The sequence below is a fragment of the Mesocricetus auratus genome, unplaced genomic scaffold (assembly GCF_017639785.1).
Source record: "Mesocricetus auratus isolate SY011 unplaced genomic scaffold, BCM_Maur_2.0 Super-Scaffold_100037, whole genome shotgun sequence".
Classification (NCBI taxonomy): domain Eukaryota; kingdom Metazoa; phylum Chordata; class Mammalia; order Rodentia; family Cricetidae; genus Mesocricetus; species Mesocricetus auratus.
This window is the reverse complement of record NW_024429215.1, coordinates 486,130-505,429: the sequence shown is the minus strand read 5'-3', so window position 1 is coordinate 505,429 and position 19,300 is coordinate 486,130. Positions and strand designations below refer to the sequence as shown.

At 41.4% G+C, this 19,300-nt stretch overlaps 1 pseudogene; it reads left to right on the top strand.

Annotated features, from left to right (window-relative positions):
* The first annotated feature begins 21 nt into the window (after positions 1–21).
* Positions 22–17,943, top strand: LOC101830032 (annotated as a pseudogene).
* Positions 17,944–19,300: the final 1,357 nt, after the last annotated feature.

The window sequence follows — 19,300 nt, the reverse complement described above, 5'->3', positions numbered from 1 at the left end:
TCAGCGAGGCCACACGTATGGATGCAATCAGCAAGAGGTTTTATTGATCACACACACGGGTACCCGGGCATCTTGGTCTCGGGAACCAAGCGCGCCCAGATGGGGAACGGGGATGCTTTATATAGCAAAAAGCATGGGTACAGAAGCGGATGCATGGTCACAGGATTTCCATTGGTCAATTTTAATGAGGTGAGAGGTTAGACTGGGGCCACCTGGCTTGAATACAAGGAAGTCGCAGATGGCTGACTTAGCTTTCATCTCGGGCACATTGTGGATGGGAAACTCCCCAGTTTCAGATGGCCGACCACTGATATCCTGTTTGTCAAGCCCTCGAGGCGCCAGGGGCCCTCGACCTTAGCGTGAACTCAGACAGTTCCTGGTAGGCTATATCGGGAAGGGGTCTTTCAAAGTGACCTGAAAAACTGCTCAAGGGAACTTCTAGTGCTGATAAACACCTTCAGCAAAGTGTCATGACACAAGGTTAACTTAAAAAATCAGTGGCCCTATTATATACAGATGATGAAGTGGCTGAGAAAGAATTCAGAGAAACATCACACTTTACAATAGCCATAAACAGCATCAAATATCTGGGGATAATGTTAACCAAAGAAATGAATGACCTGCATATCAAGAACTTTGAGTCTTTAAAGAAAGAAATCAAAGAGGACACCAGAAAATGGAAAGATCTCCCAAGGTCTTCGATTGGTAGGATCAACATAATAAAAATGGCAATCTTGCCAAAAACAATCTACAGATTCAATACAATCCCTATCAAAATTCTGGCACAATTCTTCACAGAACCTGAAAGAACAAAAATCAACTTTATATGGAAAAACAAAAGGCCCTATACAATACAAAACAATCCTATACAATACAGGAACTTCAGGAGGCATCACCATACCTGACTTCAAGTACTATTACAGAGCTATAGTCCTGAAAACAGCTTGGTATTGGCACAAAAGTAGACAGGTAGACCAATGGAACCCAATTGAAAACCCTGATTTTAACCCACACACCTATGAACACTTGATTTTTGACAACGAAGCTAAAACTATACAATGGAAAAAAGAAAGCATCTTCACCAAATGGTGCTGGCATAACTGGGTATTGGCATGCAGAAGACTACAGATAGATCCATGTCTATCGCCTTATACAAAGCTTAAGTCCAAATGGCTCAAAGATCTCAACAAAAATCCAACCACACTGAAACTCTTAGAAGAGAAAGTGGGAGACACTCAACGAGTTGGTACAGGAGACCACTTCCTGAACATAACACCAGTGGGACAGACACTGAGATCGACTATTAACAAATGGGACATCCAGAAACTAAGAAGCTTTTGTAAGGCAAAGGACACAGTCAACAAGAAAAAAGGCAGTCCACAGAATGAAGAAAGATATTCACTAACCCCATATCAGACAAAGGGCTAATCTCCAAAATTTAAAAGAACTCAAGAAGCAAGTCTCCAAAACACCAAAGGATACAATTAAAAGATGGGGTATAGAACTAAATACAGAATTCTCAATAGAGGAGTCTAAAATGGCCAAGAGACACTTAAGAAAATATTCAACATTCTTAGCCATGAGGGAAATGCAAATCAAAACAACTTTGAGATACTATCTTACTCCTATCAGAATGGCTAAAATCAAAAACACCAAAGACAATTTATGCTGGAGAGGATGTGGAGAGAGGGGAACACTCCTCCACTGCTGGTGGGAGTACCAACTCGTACAGCCACTTTGGAAATCAGTATGGAGATTCTTCAGGAAAATGGGAATCAATCTACCACAAGACCCAGCAATTCCACTCTTAGACATATATGCAAAAGATGAAAATTCATACAACAAGGGCATCTGCTCCACTATGTTCATAGCTGTGAGAAAAACAAACCTTGGCTGGAGGCCCACTTCCCCATCAGCATGGGAGCAGACAGCTGCAAGACAATGTTTACTAAAAACAATACAGTGCCCTGAGCAATAAGTTCCTCATATGGGCTGGCCCACAGAAACGCCTCTTCCTGACCCACCCACCACTGCCTCTGGTGTCAGGGTATATATAACCAGCCAGGGTAGTAATAAAGTAGAGCCTTCTTGATGAGCCTTCTGGAAGCCTTCTTAAAAGTTTTTTGCACCACCAATGTGTCTCTGTGTCATCAAAACCGACCCCCTCCACACATTCTCGGATACAGGCTGCATAGGAGGTGCAGCACAAAGCAGCATTATTTGTAATAGCCAGAATCAGGAAGCAACCTAGATGCCCTTCAACTGAAGAGTGGATAGAGAAATTGTGATACATTTACACAATGGAGTATTACTCAGCAGAAAAATAACAATGGAATCATGAAATTCGCAGGTAACAGATAGCACTAGAAGAAACCATCCTGAGTGAGGTAACCCAGTCAGAAAAAGACAAACATGGTAGGTACGCACTCGTATATGGATTTTAGACATGGATCGGGATAGTGCCAGTCTGCACTTCCACTTACAGAGGGAGTCTGGGAAACAGGAAAGAACCTAAGAGAGATGTGCATGGTACCCCAGAGAGGAGGAATGAGGCAGGATCTTCTGAACAGATTGAGCACATGGCGAGGGGTGGGGGTGAGTGGGAGCTGGGAAGAAAAGAGGGGGAGAAGAAGAAGACAGAGTTGGTCATGGGGGAACAGGAAGGTTGGGTGGGGGTAGAACAGGGGGAAGAGTGAATCATAGGTTAGAAGACAGATCTGGCACCAGTGAGACCTCTAGTGATTAATGGGATGACACCAACTGGCAAGCTAAGCAATAGTGGAGAGACCACCTTGAATGCCCATTCCTGATAATGAACTTGATGTCTATAACCATCCTGGAACCTTCATCAGTGACTGATGGAAGCAGAGGCAAACACCCACAGTTAAACACTGAACTGAACCCAAGCAACCCAGTGTCAGAGAGAGAGAGGAGCGATGAGCAAATTGGCAAAGAATGAGCTGGCAAAACCAGCAGAGACAGCTGATCTGAACAGGGGAGAGCTCTTGAACCCCAGACCAACAGCTGGGAGGCCAGAATGGGACTGATCCAGACCCCCTGAATGTGAGAGTCAGTGAGGAGGCCTGGGCAACCTATGAGGCCCTGGGAAGTGGATCAGTGCTTATCCCTGGCATACAAATGGACTTCGTGTGTCTATAACACAAAGAGGGATGCTCTCTCAGCCTGGAGTCTTAGGGGAATGCCTGGACCCTGCCCTGAGTGAAATGACAGACTCTAGATATCCCCTATGAGAAAGGATGTAGCAATAGGGAGGGAAGATGGGGGGGGATGGTGGAGGAGTATGTGAGGAGGGGAGGGAAAGGGAACTGGGATTCACATGTGAAGCAAGCTATTTAAAATTAAAATAAAAAAAGAATTTCTGGCACTATGCATTTGTTGGAGGCCAGAAGAGGGCATCATACTCCCTGAAGCTGTACTTAAACACAGCTGTGAACTATGTATCTTGTTCAACATCCAAAAATTGAGATTAGTGTCATGCAAGTTGATACACACCTTCAATCCCAAAAATTGGTAGGCAGAGGCAAGAAGATCTCTGTGAGTCTGAGGTCACCATGGTCTACATATTCAGTTCTAGGGCTGTCAGCACTTCATACCCAGTCTTATAATAATATTATTATCTCTGTGCTATACATCACAAAACTCATATTTCTAAGAGCTACATAAATTTTTATCATATATACTACCTATGCATCATTATCCATTAGAAGTTGCACCCATCCAACACATTCAATTAGACAAATCCTTTCCCTAGTGTTCAAATTACTCACAAAAGCAAATCCCACCCTAAATTAAATGCAAAAAAGTGATCTCATCATTTGCTCACTTCAAAATCTTCATAGTTGAACAAAATCCTAAAATAGAAAGAGGGTGAGTTAGTGTAAAGAGAGAAGCTGTCCATGTTCATCCTGCCATTTCTGATGGGAATGGTGAAAATCATGGATCCAGCCCAGCATAAAGATACAGCAAACCTTAGTTATATGATGCCCTCAACCTGAATTTATGCTTTGATCTCCACATCTTGCATGCTTGGGGTGGTTCCTATCTGTAAATGTGGACATTTTGGAGTGATGCAAATTCTTTTGAATGATTGATGACTTCTCCCAGGAGTACTGCTTCTAATCTTAGCCAGGAATATCATGTGCATAGAACCTCTCTGATTTTAGGGAGATATCCTCATCCAACTGAAAGGTCTTCCTTATGCCTTACAGGATGTGATGCACATAAAGAAGACAGAGGTCTCTTGTTGAGGCTGTGAGATATTCTTGAAACATCCATGCCTGTACTTACTCAAGAATAGGTTAATCAGAACAAAGTCCAAGTCTCCCTTCAGTATGTGCAGACGATTATGTGTTATACCCAGTAACAACCTTAGAGTGGCTAGAGCTACATCTACCCTACACAGGGATTCATACCAATGGGAAAAGAATATTGTGAAAACTGATCAAAGAATGAGGTGTCAGGAACTTCATTTTTTAGAAAAGTTAGCTTGTTCAGGGCTACTGTGACCACAGAATAAAACTACCAAGATTACACATATATATTAAATTTGTAAAGATATAGAATATGAATATTGTATTTATGCCAGAAATAGAACATTACCTGCATCAGGATTGGGCTAAGGATCTTTCTTAGACACATTGACCAATAAGCATTATTAAAACATTGTTAGGCAAATGGCAACTTGCCAGAGCTGGCTTAAGACATTTTTCATTCTAGCATTCTTGAAACATCAAGAATTGCCAGCCTGAGAATGGGTTTCAATTGCCTCTAGATTTTTATACCTTATGTTATTGGGCTGGTAATTAAAAAATATTGTAATAGGTAACTGCTTTTTCACAGTTTATCGGGAATGACTAAAAGATATAAAAAGGTGTTCAGCAACACAACTCTGGAAAAAATGACATGATAAATGTTTTAGAACAAAATGAATCAATCACTGTTTAGTGAATTCTATATACACAAAGAATCAGCAAAGTCTAATTCAGCCCTCCTTCACCTACACCTTGCCTTTGCAACCTGTCAACCAAATGGGCTGCCCACCACACAATCAGCAGCAGACATAACAGGCATAGTCACAAATGTCTTAGCAATCCCCAATGGCTTTGGCTTAGTGATGCACAGTGAAAACATTTTTCAAAATAAAACAATCAAAAACAAACAAAAAATAAAACTACTTGACATATGCAAAAAAGAAGATTCTTGTCATTGTTTTTCCTTGTGGTATGAGTGTGTAGCCTTTGGTTATATTACTAAGAGTGGAATTGCTGTGTCTTGAGGTTGATCAATTCCCATTTCCTGAGAAATGCACATACTGATTTCCAAAGTAACTGTATGAGTTTGCATTACCATCAACAATGGAGCTGATGGGGCAGAATCAGAGATTCCCAGCTAAGCATTGATTGAGCTCCTGGACTCCAGTTGTAGAGAGGGAGGAGTGATGAACAACAGGGTTCAAGACTGCGTTGGGGAAACCCACAGAATCAGAGGACCTAAGCAAGTGGGGGCTTAGGGACTCAAGGTTGACACCTGGGTAATCTGCAAAACACTGAACTAGGCCCCTCATTGTGCATATGAACTGGGGTGCTTGGGGAGTCTACAGTCACTGGCAGTGGTACTAGTATTTATCCCTAGTATATGAATAGGCTTTTGGGAGTACATTCCCTATGGAGGAATACCTTTCTTAGCCAAGAGACAATGGAGAGGGACTTGGTCCTGAGCCAAATATTGGGACAGATTGATGATCCCTCATGGAAGGCCTCATTCTCTCCGAGAAGTGAAAAAGTGTAGGATTTGGAGATGGTAGGGCAATTTGGAGGACTGGAGAGATAGGAAGCTAAGATAAGTATGTAAATGAACTTTTTTTAATTTATGAAAAAAGGAACTGGGCTTTGGTAGTGCACGCCTTTAATACCAGCACTTGGGAGGCAGATGCAGGTGGATCTCTGTGAGTTCAAGAGCAGCCGGGTCAACAAAGTTCTAGGACAGCCCCCAAAACAATACAGAGAGACCCTGTCTCAAAAATCCAAAAAATAAATAAAAGGAAAGAAAAAGAAATGAAATCCCCATTGACTCTTGGATCAGTGGTGCATAATTTCCAAATTCTGGAGGCAGAAACAAGTAGATCACTGAGAGTTCACCATGTTTCAAAGTTAAAACTCCAAGTCAACTAGAGATATTCAGAGAAACCCAATATCATATAGCAAAACAATGAAAAAAAGAAAGAAATATTAGAGGAAATCCAAGACTTAATTTGGAAGTAATGAATAAAATGGGAAAATATTTAGTACACAAACATAAATAATATTTCATTAACTGCCCATAGACCCTCATGGAGGTATAGGAGACACTTGGAACCCTCCATCAGCCAGAAAGAAATCATAACTGCTCCTGCTAATTCCTAGTACTTTAACCTGTTACGAGTCTTTGCATTATCCTCTATAAACTTCAAGAGGAGACATCTTTCACCAAGGTTGAGAGTAGTAAAACTTCATATTTCTAAACATGAGTATTTAGATGACAGATTAGCAAAAATATCATTAAAAAACAGAAGGAGGTTCACTCCTCTGACATATAATTCCCAAGATTGAATTTTTAACCAAAGCATTAATTTCTCTTTATAAGTTAGGTATCTAAGCCAATCGAGAGAGACATTGGTTATACCCATAGGAATATGAATGAGTACATACCAAGTTTGTCCTTTTGTGGCTGGGTTACCTCACTCAGGATGGTTTCTTCTAGTGCCATCCATTTGCCTGCAAATTTCAAGTTTCCATTGTTTTTTTCTGCTGCATAGTACTCCATTGTGTAAATGTACCACATTCTTTATCCACACTTCAGTTGTGGGGCATCTAGGTTGCTTCCAGGATCTAGCTATTACATATAATGCTGCTATGACCATAGTGGAAACAGACATCCTTGTTTGAATGGGCATCTTTTGGGTATATACCTAAGAGTGAAATTGCTGGGTCTTGTGGTAGACTGGTTTCCATTTTCCTGAGGAATCTCCATACTGATTTCAAAGTGGCTGCATGTGTTGGTACTCCCACCAGTAGTGGAGGAGTGTACCCTTTGTTGTTGGTGTTTTTCATTTTAGCTACTCTGACAGGAGTAAGATGATACCTCAGAGTTTTTTGATTTGCATTTCTCGGATGGCTAGGGATATTGGATACTTTCTCAAGTGCCTCTCAGCCATTTTAAACTTCCCTATTGAGAATTCTCTATTTCGTTCTTTACCCCACTTTTTAATTGGATCATTTGATGTTTTGGAGACTTGCTTCTTGATTTCTTTGTAAATTTTGGAGATTAACCCTCTGTCAGATGTGGGGTTAGTGAATATCTTTTCCCATTCTGTAGACTGACTTTTTGTCTTGTTGACTGTGCCCTTTGCCTTACAGAAGCTTCTAAGTTTCAGGAGATCCTATGTATTAATTGTTGACCTCATGGTCTGTGCTACTGGTGTTATCTTCAGGAAGCTCTCTCCTGTAACAATCTGTTCAAGGGTACAGTGTGGCTGGATTTATGTTGAGATCTTTGAACCATTTGGACTTAAGTTTTGTGCAGTGTATATTTTTACCTTCTTTGTCCAAGATCAGATGTTCATACATGCATGGATTAATGTCAGGGTGTTAAATTTGATTCCATTGGTCTACCTGTCTATTTTTGTACCAATACCAAGCTATTTTCAGGACAACAGCTCTATAATAGTGCTTGAAGTCAGGGATGGTGATGCCTCCAGATGTTGCTTTGTTGAGTAAGGTTGTTTTGGCTACCCTGGGTTCTTTTGTTTTCCATATAAAGTTGAGAATTGTTTTTTCAAGGTCTGTGAAGAATTGTGCCGGTATTTTAATGGGATTGAATTCAATCTGTAGATTGCTTTTGGCAGGATTGCCACTTTTACTACATTAATCCTACCTATCCAAGAGCATGAGAGATCTTTCCAGTTTCATGTCTTCTGAATTTCTTTCTTTAAAGACTCAAAGTCCTTGCGATACAGGACTTTCACTTGTTTGGTTAGCATTACCGCAAGGTATTTTATGTTGTTTGTGGCAATTGTAAAGGGTGATGTTTCTCTGACTTCTTTCTCAGCCCTTTTATCATCTGCATATAGTAGGGCAACTGATTTTCTTGAGTTGATATTGTATCCTGCCAATTTGCTGAAAGTATTTATCAGCTGTAGGAGTTCCCTGGTAGAATTTTTTGGATGATATGGTAAACTCTCATATCATCTGTAAGTAGTGAAAGTTTGGCCTATTCCTTTCAAATTTGCATCCCCTTGATCTCCTTTTGTTATTCTATTGCTCTAGCTAGAACTTCAAGTACAATATTGAAAAGGTATGGAGAGAGTAGACAGCCTTGTCGTGTACCTGATTTTAGTGCAATTGCATTGAGATTTTGTCCATTTAGTTTGATGTTGGCTGTTAGTTTGCTGTATATAGCTTTTATTATGTTTAGGTATGTTTCTTTTATCCCAGATCACTCCCAGACCTTTATAATAAAGGGGTGTTGGATTTTGTCAAAGGCTTTTTTCTTCATCTAGTGAGATGATTGTGTGATTTTTGTTTTTCAGCTTATTTATATGGTGGATTACATTGATGGATTTTCATATGTTGAACCATCCCTGCATCCCTGGGATGAAAACTACTTGATCATGTTGAATGATTGTTTTGATGTGTTCTTGGATCTGATTTGCCAGTATTTTATTGAGTATTTTTGCATCAGTGTTCATGCAGGATATTGGTCTGAAGTTCTCTTTCTTAGTTGTGTGTTTGAGTGGCTTGGGTATCAAGGTTATTGAAGCCTTGTAGAAAGAGTTTGATAAAGACCCTCCTTCATCTACTGCATCGAATGCTTTGAGAAGTATTGGTATAAGCTCTTCTTTGAATTTCTGATAGAATTCTGCACTGAGGCTTTTTTTTTTGGTTGGGAGACTTTTGATGACCGCTTCTATTTCCATAGGGGTTATAGGTCTATTTAAATTACTTATCTGCTCTTGATTTAATTTTGGCAAGTGATAGCTATCCAGAAAATTGTCCATTTCCTTTAAATTTTCAAATCTTGTGGAGTACAGGTTTTCAAAGTATGACCTGACGATTCTCTGAGTTTCCTTAGAGTTCGTTGTTATATCCCCCTTTTCATTTCTGATTTTGTTAAATTACATGTCCACACTCTGCTGTTTGGTAAGTTTGGACAAAGGTTTGTCTATCTTGTTGATTTTCTCAAAGAACCAACTCTTCATTGCATTGATTCTTTGTATTGTTTTCCTAGATTCTGCTTTATTGATTTCAGCCCTCAGTTTGATTATTTCCTGGCATCTACTCCTCCTGGGAGAGTTTGCTTCTTTGTGTTCTAGAGCTTTCAGATGTGCTGTTAATTCTCTAGTGTAAATATTCTCCAGTTTCTTCATGTGGATACTTAGTGTTATGAATGTTCCCCTCAGCAATGCTTTCAAAGTGTCATATAGGTTTGGATATGTTGTGTCTTCATTCTCATTGAATTCTAGGAAGTCTTTAATTTCTTTTTTTATTTCTTCTTTGACCCAGGAATGTTGCAAATGCGCATTATTCAATTTCCATGAGTTTGTAGGCTTTCTGCAATTTGTGTTTTCGAATTGTAATTTTAACGCAAGGTGGTCTGATAAGATGCATGGAGTTATTCCTATTTTTTGTACCTGTTGAGGTTTGATATGTTACCAAGTATGTGGTCAATTTTTCAGAAGGTTCCATGTTGTGTTTAGAAGAAGGTATGTTCTTTTTTATTTGTATGGAATGTTCTATGGATATGTATAAATCCCAATTAGGTCATAACTTTTATTAGCCCCTTTGCTTCTTTGTTAAGTTTCTGTCTGGTATTCCTGTCTAGATGTAAGAGTGGGGTGTTGAAGCCTCCCACTATAAGTGTGTGGGGATTTATATGTGATTTAAGTTTTAGTAATATTTCTATTATAAACGTGGATGCCTTTGTATTTGGGGCACAGATGTTCAGAATTGAAACTTCATCCTGGTGGATTTCTCCTGTGATGAGTATGTAATGACCTCTTTCATCTCTTTTGAGTGATTTTAGTTTAAAGTCTAATTTGTTAGATATTAGATTGCTACCCCTGCCTGATTCTTGGGTCCATTTGATTGGAAAATCTTTTCCCAACCTGTAACTCTGAGGTAATAACTGTCTTTAAGGGTCAGGTGTGTTTCTTGTATGTAGCAGATGATGGGTTCTGTCTTTGAATCCATTCTGTTAGCCTGTGTCTTTTTAGGGGGAGTTAAGACCATTAATATTGAGGGATATTAATGACCATGGATTGATCATTCTTCTTTGATTTGTAATGGTTGGCGCTGGTTGAATTATGTGTGGAATTCCACCCCTTTTTTCTTTTGACTGTTGGCAAGGTGGATTATCTAATTCCTATGTTTTTCTCATTGTAGTTACCTTCCTTGGTTTGGAGTTTTCCTTCCAGAACTTTCTGTAGGTTTGCCTTTGTATTTTACTTGACCATTTTCCTTAGCTGCTCTTAATATTTTTTCTTTATTCTATATATTTGAGGTCTTGATTAATATGTGGCAAGGGAACTTTTTTGTGGTCCACTCTATTTGGTGTTCTGTAAGCTGCTTGTACCTTCATTGGCATGTCTTTCTGTAGGTTGGGAAAGTTTTCTTCTATAATTTTGTTGAATATATTTTCTACCCATTTGAGTTGGTTTTCTTCACCTTCTTCTATACCTATTATTCTTAGGTTTGGTCTTTCCTTATTTTAAATTTATTTTTCAGTTTAAATTTAGATAAGAAACAAGGTTGCTTCACATGTCAGTTCCAGGTCCCTCTCCCTTTCCCTCCCCTCTTCCCATGACCTCCCCTGAACTCCCCCTATTATCCCCTCATTTCCCCAGGGAGGGTGAGGCCCTCCATGGGGGTGTCCATAGTCTGTCATTTCATATATGGCAGGGCCTAGACCATCCCCCAAGAGTTCAGGGTGAGAGTGCATCTCACATTGTGGGATGGGAGTCTAAAGTCCGTGTGTATACTCGGGATGAGTACTGATCTGCTGCCCAAGGCTCAATAGATTACCTAGGCCTCCTCACTGACACCCACATTCAGGGGTCCTTGATCAGTCCCATGCTGGATTATCAGACTGATGCCTGGGATTCAAGAGTTAACCTTTGTCAGGTCAGCTGTTTCTGGGGGTTAAACCATCCCAGTCTTAATCCCTTTGGTCATCAGTCCTCCCTCTCTGTTACTGGCTTTCTTGAGTTCAGCTCAGTACTTAACCGAGGGAGTCTGCCTCTTCTTCCATAAGCCACTAAATGAAGTTTCTGCTTCCCAGACTCTCTGGTCATGGGATTGTAGGCTGGCACTCCCCAGATCTATGTCTAAAATCCTTATATGAGAGAGTACATGCCATGTTTCTCTTTTTGTGACTGGGTTACCTCACTCAGGATGGTTTCTTCTAGTGTCATACATTTGCCTGCAAATCTCAGGATTCCATTGGTTTTTCTGCTGAATAGTACTCTATTGTGTAAATGTACCACATTTTCTCTATCCACTCTTCGGGTGAGGGACATCTAGGTTTCTTTCAAGTTCTGGCTATTACAAATAATGCTGCTATGAACATAGTGGAACAGACATCCTTGTTGTATGAATGGGCATCTTTCAGATATATGCCTAAGAGTGGAGTTTGCTGGGTCTTGTGGTAGGTTTATTCCCATTTTTCAGCTAATTTAAATGGTGGATTATGTTGATGGATTTTCGTATGTTGAACCATCCCTGCATCCCTGGGATGAAACCTTCTTGATCACGGTGAATGATTGTTTTAATGTGTTCTTGGACCCGAATTGCCAGTATTTTATTGTGTATTTTTGCATCAATGTTCATGAGGGATATTGGTCTGAAGTTCTCTTTCTTAGTTGTGTCTTTGTGTGGTTTGGGGATCAAGGTCATTGAGGCCTCATAGAAACAGTTTGGCAAAGACCCTTCTGCTTCTATTGTGTGGAATACTTTGAGAAGAATTGGTTATAGGTCTATTTAAATTGTTTATCTGTTCTTGATTTAATTTTGGCAAGTGATAGCTATCCAGGAAGTTGTCGATTTCCTTTAAATTTTTGAATTTCGTGGAGTACAGGTTTTCAAAGATTTGGTCTTTTCATGATGCCCCAAATTTCTTGGATGTTTTGTGTTAGGGATTTGTTGGGCTTAAGATTTTCTTTGGTTGATGAATCAATTTCACCTAGTGTATCTTGGACACCTGAGATTCTCTCTTCCATCTCTTTTATTTTGTTGGTTCTTCTTGCAGCTGTAGTACCTGACCATTTGCCCAGCTTTTCCATTTCCAGTCTCCCTTCAGATTGTATATTTTATTGTCTCTATTTCAGTTTTCATCCCCTGCACTGTTTGAATTGTTTCTTGCAATTTTTGCTTTGTCTTTTCCTCCATTTGTTGCCTTTTTTGGGTTTTTTTGTTTGTTTTTCCTTCCATTTCTAGCATATTTTGGTTTGCTTTTTCTTCCATTTCTTGCATTTTTGGTTTCCATTTTTTTTAAATTCTTGCATTTTTTGATTTTTTTCCATTTCTTTGAGGGATTTCCCTTTATCCTCTTTTAGGTCCTCTATCATTTTCATGAAGTTGTTTTTAAGGTCATTCTCTTCTGCTTCATTTGCATTGGAATATTGAAGTCTTGCTGGTGTGGAGTCTTTAGAATCTGGCTCTGTCATATTTATTTTTCTGTTGCCAAGTTTGTTTTTGCATTGTCTCTTTCCCATCCCTTACTGGTCTGGTGGTTAGTGGACCAGAGTTCCCTTTCAGTGGGTGGAAGCAAGTCCAATACTCTGGTAGTTCTCCTCTACCTAGTCCCGTGGGTGGAGAAGAAGACAGGGAATCTGGGGTGCATAGGCTCCCACCTGGAGAGGAGACTCAGTGGCAGTCTCCAGGAAGCCCATAGGAACTGGAAGGAATGCCCGGATACAGGGCCTGTTTTACCTGGTCCCACTGGTGGAAAAGAAAACCAGGAATCTGGGGTGAGTGGCTCCCACAGGGAGAGGAGGCTCTCTGGCAGTCTGTAGGTACTGGTCCAGTGGGTGGAGAAGAAGACCAGCAATCTGGGGTGCCTGCCTCCTTCCAGGAGGGGAGACTCTGTGGCAATCCCCAGGCAGTCCCGCAGGCACTGGAGGCAAGGTGAATTTTGTAGTCGGATGACTTGTATTGTCTTTCCAGGCATGAAATTGATAAGAATCCTACTGCACTTACATTTCATCTTTGTGAGCAGGAAAATTCTCAAACATATGAATGAAAGGCTACATGGGATCATAGAAATAGACAATTTTGGCCAGTGAATTAATTTCCAGACTTGAGCCAGTTTGAACACCCAGAACTGCTAGAATGAAAGGGGGTGGCTAGGTTCTTCTGAGGGAGGATCCTCATTAAACACCCAAAATTTCTCCAGTTAGCATTTCTAGAGGTCTTCCCAGAGGGACCTGTGGACTTTAAAAGCATCACTGTATACTGGGGGAAGGAAATGATCAGATTTTCCAGTGTCTGTTGATACTTGTTCTGAATTTGTTCTGATTCCAGCGGATCCCAAAAAACATGACTCATCATGTGATTATTTCCTCATCCACATTGCCTGTCCATTGTTCTTGACTTTGTCCAGCTCATGCTGGGAGATCAGTGGTGACATTTTATAGACAGATCCTGGCATTTCTAGGTGTGATGGTTGTTTCTGGTTGTCAAATGTGGATTGAATGACAATCCAAAAATGGAGGGCATGCCTTAAGGACATTATTTTTTCTAGTTTGGAAATAACTGAATCTACTTCTAGTCTGGAACTGTGGCATATGCGGACAAATGCCATTCATCCACATCTTTAAGCTGAACGACACACACCTTTGGTTATGATAGAGGCTGGGCCACACCATCTGCTATAATACTATATAAGGACATGAAAATAGGAATAATTTTCTCACTGTCTGTTAGTTCATTTCCTTGCTACCACATGCATTTCTTCCAAGACGATGAAGTCTAGTTTTTGGGATTCCAGCATATAATGAAGTCCAGCCCAGACATCCAGTCTTGTGGAGTAAGCAACTGCTTGATTTTTGGACTTCCTGCTATAACAGTAACTGTTGGATTAGCTGGACAGCGACCTGTATATCATTCAATACAACATATACATATATGCATTCTTTAAATTATCTTACACTAGAGAACTATAGCTCACTAGGAGACAAAATCTCACAACAAACTCCTGGTCCTCTGCCTCTTTGAACCTTCATAGCCCTTCTTCAAAAATGATGCTTGAGCCTTAGTAGCCAGAGTGTTTTACAGATGTAGCCAGTGAGCCTGGGCTCCATACTCTTCATTTTGATTTGTGGTGTTTTTTGTAATACTTTGTGTTGAAAAGAGAAGTTATTGTAATGAGTGGTGAAAACTATGCTTCCCTATGTGTATAAAGATTAATGTGTAGTTATTTGTAGGTATAATGATGGTTTAGTAAAGTGGTAGCTGTTTGTCATTCTACAAGATTCATGTCTTTACCAGCACCACTAGGAAGCAATCATGGTTTCTCTTTTGTTAAGGGGGTCTTAAGTCCAATGAGAGAGATGTTGGTTACTGTTGTAAGATATCTTTTGTGTGTCTGACAAATAAATATTTCTTAATGTACCAAGGGTAGATCTAGCCACTAGTGAACCAAATGGGCAGGCAGTGGTGGCAAAGAGCTTTACAGCAGCACATGGGAGAACGAAGCAGGAGTTAAAGTCTATCCTTTGCTATAAGAAATGGTATCTGTGTAAATGAGAAACAGAACAGTGGTGGCTGAATCACATGATTAATCCTAGCACTATGGAAGTGGAGAAGAGAATATAAGACAGGTGCAGACAGGATCTTAGGATTCATAGGGACAGGATCTCCCTGACATTCCATATGAGATTTCATAAAGGTAAGTAGTTTCTGGTGATTGCCTCCCCTTCTCTGAACTTTTAGCTTTCGCCCTCAACATCTGGCTCCAGGTTTCATTAATAAGAGTCATTAAGATTGTACTTCAACTAATGTACAAACGGACTTAATGGAGCCCATTCTATATGAAGAGATACTAAGTCCAGCCTAGACACCAGGTGTGGGAGTGGAGAGATGGTCCCGGCTCAACTAGATGAAGGGGAAGACTTAGTAGACTTCCTATGGGAGGCCTTACCTTCTCCATGGAGCAGATGTGAAGAGGGTGTGTGGAGGGAGTGGAAGGAAAGGGGGGAGGGAGTACTGGGATTGGAATGTAAAAAATAAGTTAAAAAAGATTGTGTTTCAGGTTACTAGCCAGCTATACTTTGCCACTACTATATCCTTAGGGATATTGTTCCAGGATGACATTGATGTGGTCCATTTGCATCAGAGGAGGACTTTTGTTTGGATTCCTCCTGTGGAAGCTTATATGGTACTTCTGATACCAGAAAAACTGTTCCTCATGGAGCAATTTGTATTTGTATTCTTTTGAGACATTGTCTCTGAATATTTCCACTTTCCTAGACTCACTATGCAAATGTAAGTCTCAATGGCCTTGAACTCAGAGTTCCCCAGCCCACGTCTCCTTTCTGCTGGGTTGAAAGACATGCATGACCTTGCTGTAGTATACATAACATTTTGTTATTTCTCTGTCCTCCTCCCTGACTTGGAACTCTCTCTATAGACCAAGCTGGTCTTGACATCACAGAAATCTGTCTGCCTCTGTCTTCTGAGGAGGGGGACTAAAGCTGTTTGCCACTACAACATATCTAATTATCATGTATTGACAATTACACAAGCTAACTGAATAACCTATATAATTGAAATGAGGGATCAACTGGATCCCTTGTTAATGGACATTAAAGACTTCTGATACACTGCATCAAAAACTCTAATTGAATTACAGGAATATAACACTTGAAATGTAAACTCCCATGAAATAAGTGTATTAAATCAGTATTGAGACTGAAGGATGCATAAAATGCAACCATTAATTTTAGACATAGATCTGGGGAGTGACAGCCTACAATCCCATGGCCAGAGAGTCTGGGAAACAGTACCTTCATTCAGTGGCTGATAGAAGCAGAGGCAGACTCCCACAGCTAAACACTGAGCTGAACTCAAGAAAGCCAGTAACAGAGAGGGAGGACTGATGACCAAAGGGGTTAAGACTGGGCTGGTTAACTCCCAGAAACAGCTGACCAGACAAGGGTTAGCTCTTGAATCCCAGGCTGATGCCTGGGAATCCAGCATGGGACTGATCAAAACCCCCTGAACGTGGGTGTCAGTGAGGAGGCCTCGGTAATCTATTGAGCCTTGGGTAGTAGATCAGTATTTATCCCATGTATACAAATGGACTTTGGGCTCCCATCCAAGATTGAGAAATGCACTCCCACCCTGAACTCTTGGGGGAGGGTCTAGGCCCTGCCCTGGATGAAATGACAGACTATGGACACCCTTATGGAGGGCCTCATCCTCCCTGGGGAAATGAGGGGATATTGGGGAGGGGGTTAGTGTGAGGGCATGGGAGGAGGGGAGGGAAAGGGAGAGGGACATGGAATTGACATGTGAAGCAAACTTGCTTCTAAGTTAAATTTAAATTTAAAAATAAAATTAAAAAATGCAAACATTAAAACACCCTCATGATCACTTTTACAGGATCCTCTCAGACATCGAGAGAAAAACTAACAGAAAATTTACTTAAAATACTTTTTGATGTCTAGGTGGAAGTGGCACAGGCCTTAAATCTGAGCACTTGGGAGTTAGAAGCAGCCTGGTGTTCAGAATCCCTTGACACCCAGGAGCACACAGTTAAAGCCTTTTTCAGAACAAAACAACTCAAACCAAGCAAACAAAAATAATCTACACACCAAAAAAAGAAGATTCTCCTGCCTCTGAGTTTAGCTGATATTAAACCAGAATATTTGCAGGGTGTGGTGGCATTCTTCTTTAGTCGCAGCATTCCTGAAGAGAGGTAGAAGGATATCAGTGAGTTCAAGAGCATCCTTTTCGATAAAGGGACTTCCAGAACATCCAGGGCTGTTTCTTACTCAGGAAAAAGCTGTCTCCAGGAGGTCAGCGTGAAAGCAGGTGTGAGTGGGTGCAACAGAAGGAATCTTGGCTGTCATAGTGTTTGAGTCCATCGGAAAGTTCGGCCTGACATTAGCAGTTGCAGGGGGCGTGGTGAACTCTGCCTTATATAATGTTGACGCTGGACACAGAGCTGTCATCTTTGACCGATTCCGAGGAGTACAGGATGTTGTGGTAGGAGAAGGGACTCACTTTCTCATCCCTTAGGTACAGAAACCTTTTGTCTTTGACTGCAGCTCACAAGCACGGAATGTACCAGTCATCAAGGTAGCAAAGACTGGCAGAACTTCAACATCACACTACGTATCCTCTTCCGGCAAGAGGCCAGCCGGCTTCCTCATATCTACACCAGCATCGGTGAGGACTATGATGAGAGGGCGCTGCCATCCATCACCACAGAGATATTCATGTCGGTAGTGGCTCGCTTTGACGTTGGAAAATTGATCACCCAGCGAGAGTGGGTCTCCAGGCAGGAGAGCGATGACACCACATAGAGAGCAGTGACATTTGGACTCATTTAGATGACGTGTCCCTGAGGCATATGACCTTTGTGAAGGAGTTCACAGAAGCAGTGAAAGCAAAACAGGTGGCTTAGCAGGAAGCAGAGAGAGCCAGATTTGTGGTGGAAAAGGCTGACCAGCAGCAGAAGGCAGCCATCAACTCTGCAGAGGGTGACTCCAAGGCAGCGGAGATGATGGCCAATCACCTTTCCACGGCAGGTGATGGCCTGATTGAGCTGCATGAGCTGGAAGCTGCTCTGGACATTGCTTACCAGCTCTTGCACTCTTGGAATTTGACCTACCTGTCAGCTGGGCACTCGGTGCTCCTCCAGGTTCCCCCGAGCGCCCTCCCCTGATTGCAACTGCTGGGGCTAACCAGGCTGTGGCCTCGATCATTCTGAATACACTTTCCTTCTGCCCCACCCCAGACATCACTGTGGAATTTCATGATTGTCTTAACATGAAGGAATTAAAAGCAAAGTCACTTCAGATCTCTAATTATCAAAGGAAATTTTTGTTGTTCCACTTTTTTTCATATCCAGAATTGCCAAGTGTTTACACAGACTGGCTTGGAGCCTTTTGGAGTCTGGCCTTCTACTCCAGGCACTGACAGTTGGCAGAAGAATGGCAGGGCGGTGTGTGTGATGGGTTGTAGCACAGCTGGCAGCCTGAGTAGGCCTATAGCCTCCATCCTGCCATATATTGAAGATCTGAGGACAGTGGCACACACAGTTGAACCAAAAAGTCAAGCCCTCAATTTTTCCAGCCATTTGAACCTACACAGACACAGCTAGGGAGGGCCAGAGGACCCGGTCTATCTTAACCATAACGCCTGTTCCCTCTAACTGTGACCAGCGGAAACAGGTGTGTGTGGACAGGGCATGGACTGAAGAAGCTTCCCATCAAGGTGGGGGGGGGCTAATTCTGCTGCCGCCACCAGAGTCCTAAAACTGGGATGAACTTGAAATAGTACAAGCGGCATGGACTGAGATGTAAGTCCTGTTGAAGACTTCCTTTCCACTCCCCGCATTTGTCCCCTCAAGTACCCAATGGGAGTCCAGCTTGAAGGATTGCATCCTGCCTGGTCTCAGCAACTTGCAAAAGACATTTGCATCTGCCTTCCTGCTCCCCCTCTAGAAGGTTGCTCTTCCCCCCAAGTGCTCCAAAGGAAGCAATCAAGGAAAGAAAACACAATGTAAGTTGCTGTCAATAAATGACACCCAGACCTTCCAGCTGAAAGAAAAAAGTCTCAAAAAATGAAACAAAAAATTATACAATCAAAAAGAAAGTGCAGACTGTAATGGTCACTTTAAAAAATCTGACCTGGATAGGATGGTGGATGCCACTAATTCCAGCACTCCCAAGGCAGAGACTTAGGCAGATATCTGGATTTTTAGACAAGCCTGATCTACCAAGCAAGTTCCAGGACTGCTAGTGTTACACAGAGAAACCCTGATTTCAAAAACCAAAATAATTTTATTAGTGACTATTTCCCACCCACACATATGCATATATACACATACTGTCTTCGTGTTTTGTGCATGCACACCTCAAATACTGCCCACATTCACCCCCTAACTCTCTAGTACCCTGGTCCACAATTCCAACAAATCTCTCCACTATGTTCATCTCTATTGATTTTGCTTGAGACCCACTGAATTAACCAGGGAATTTCGTGAGACAGAGGATATGGAGCTTGTGTTAGAGCTTCAG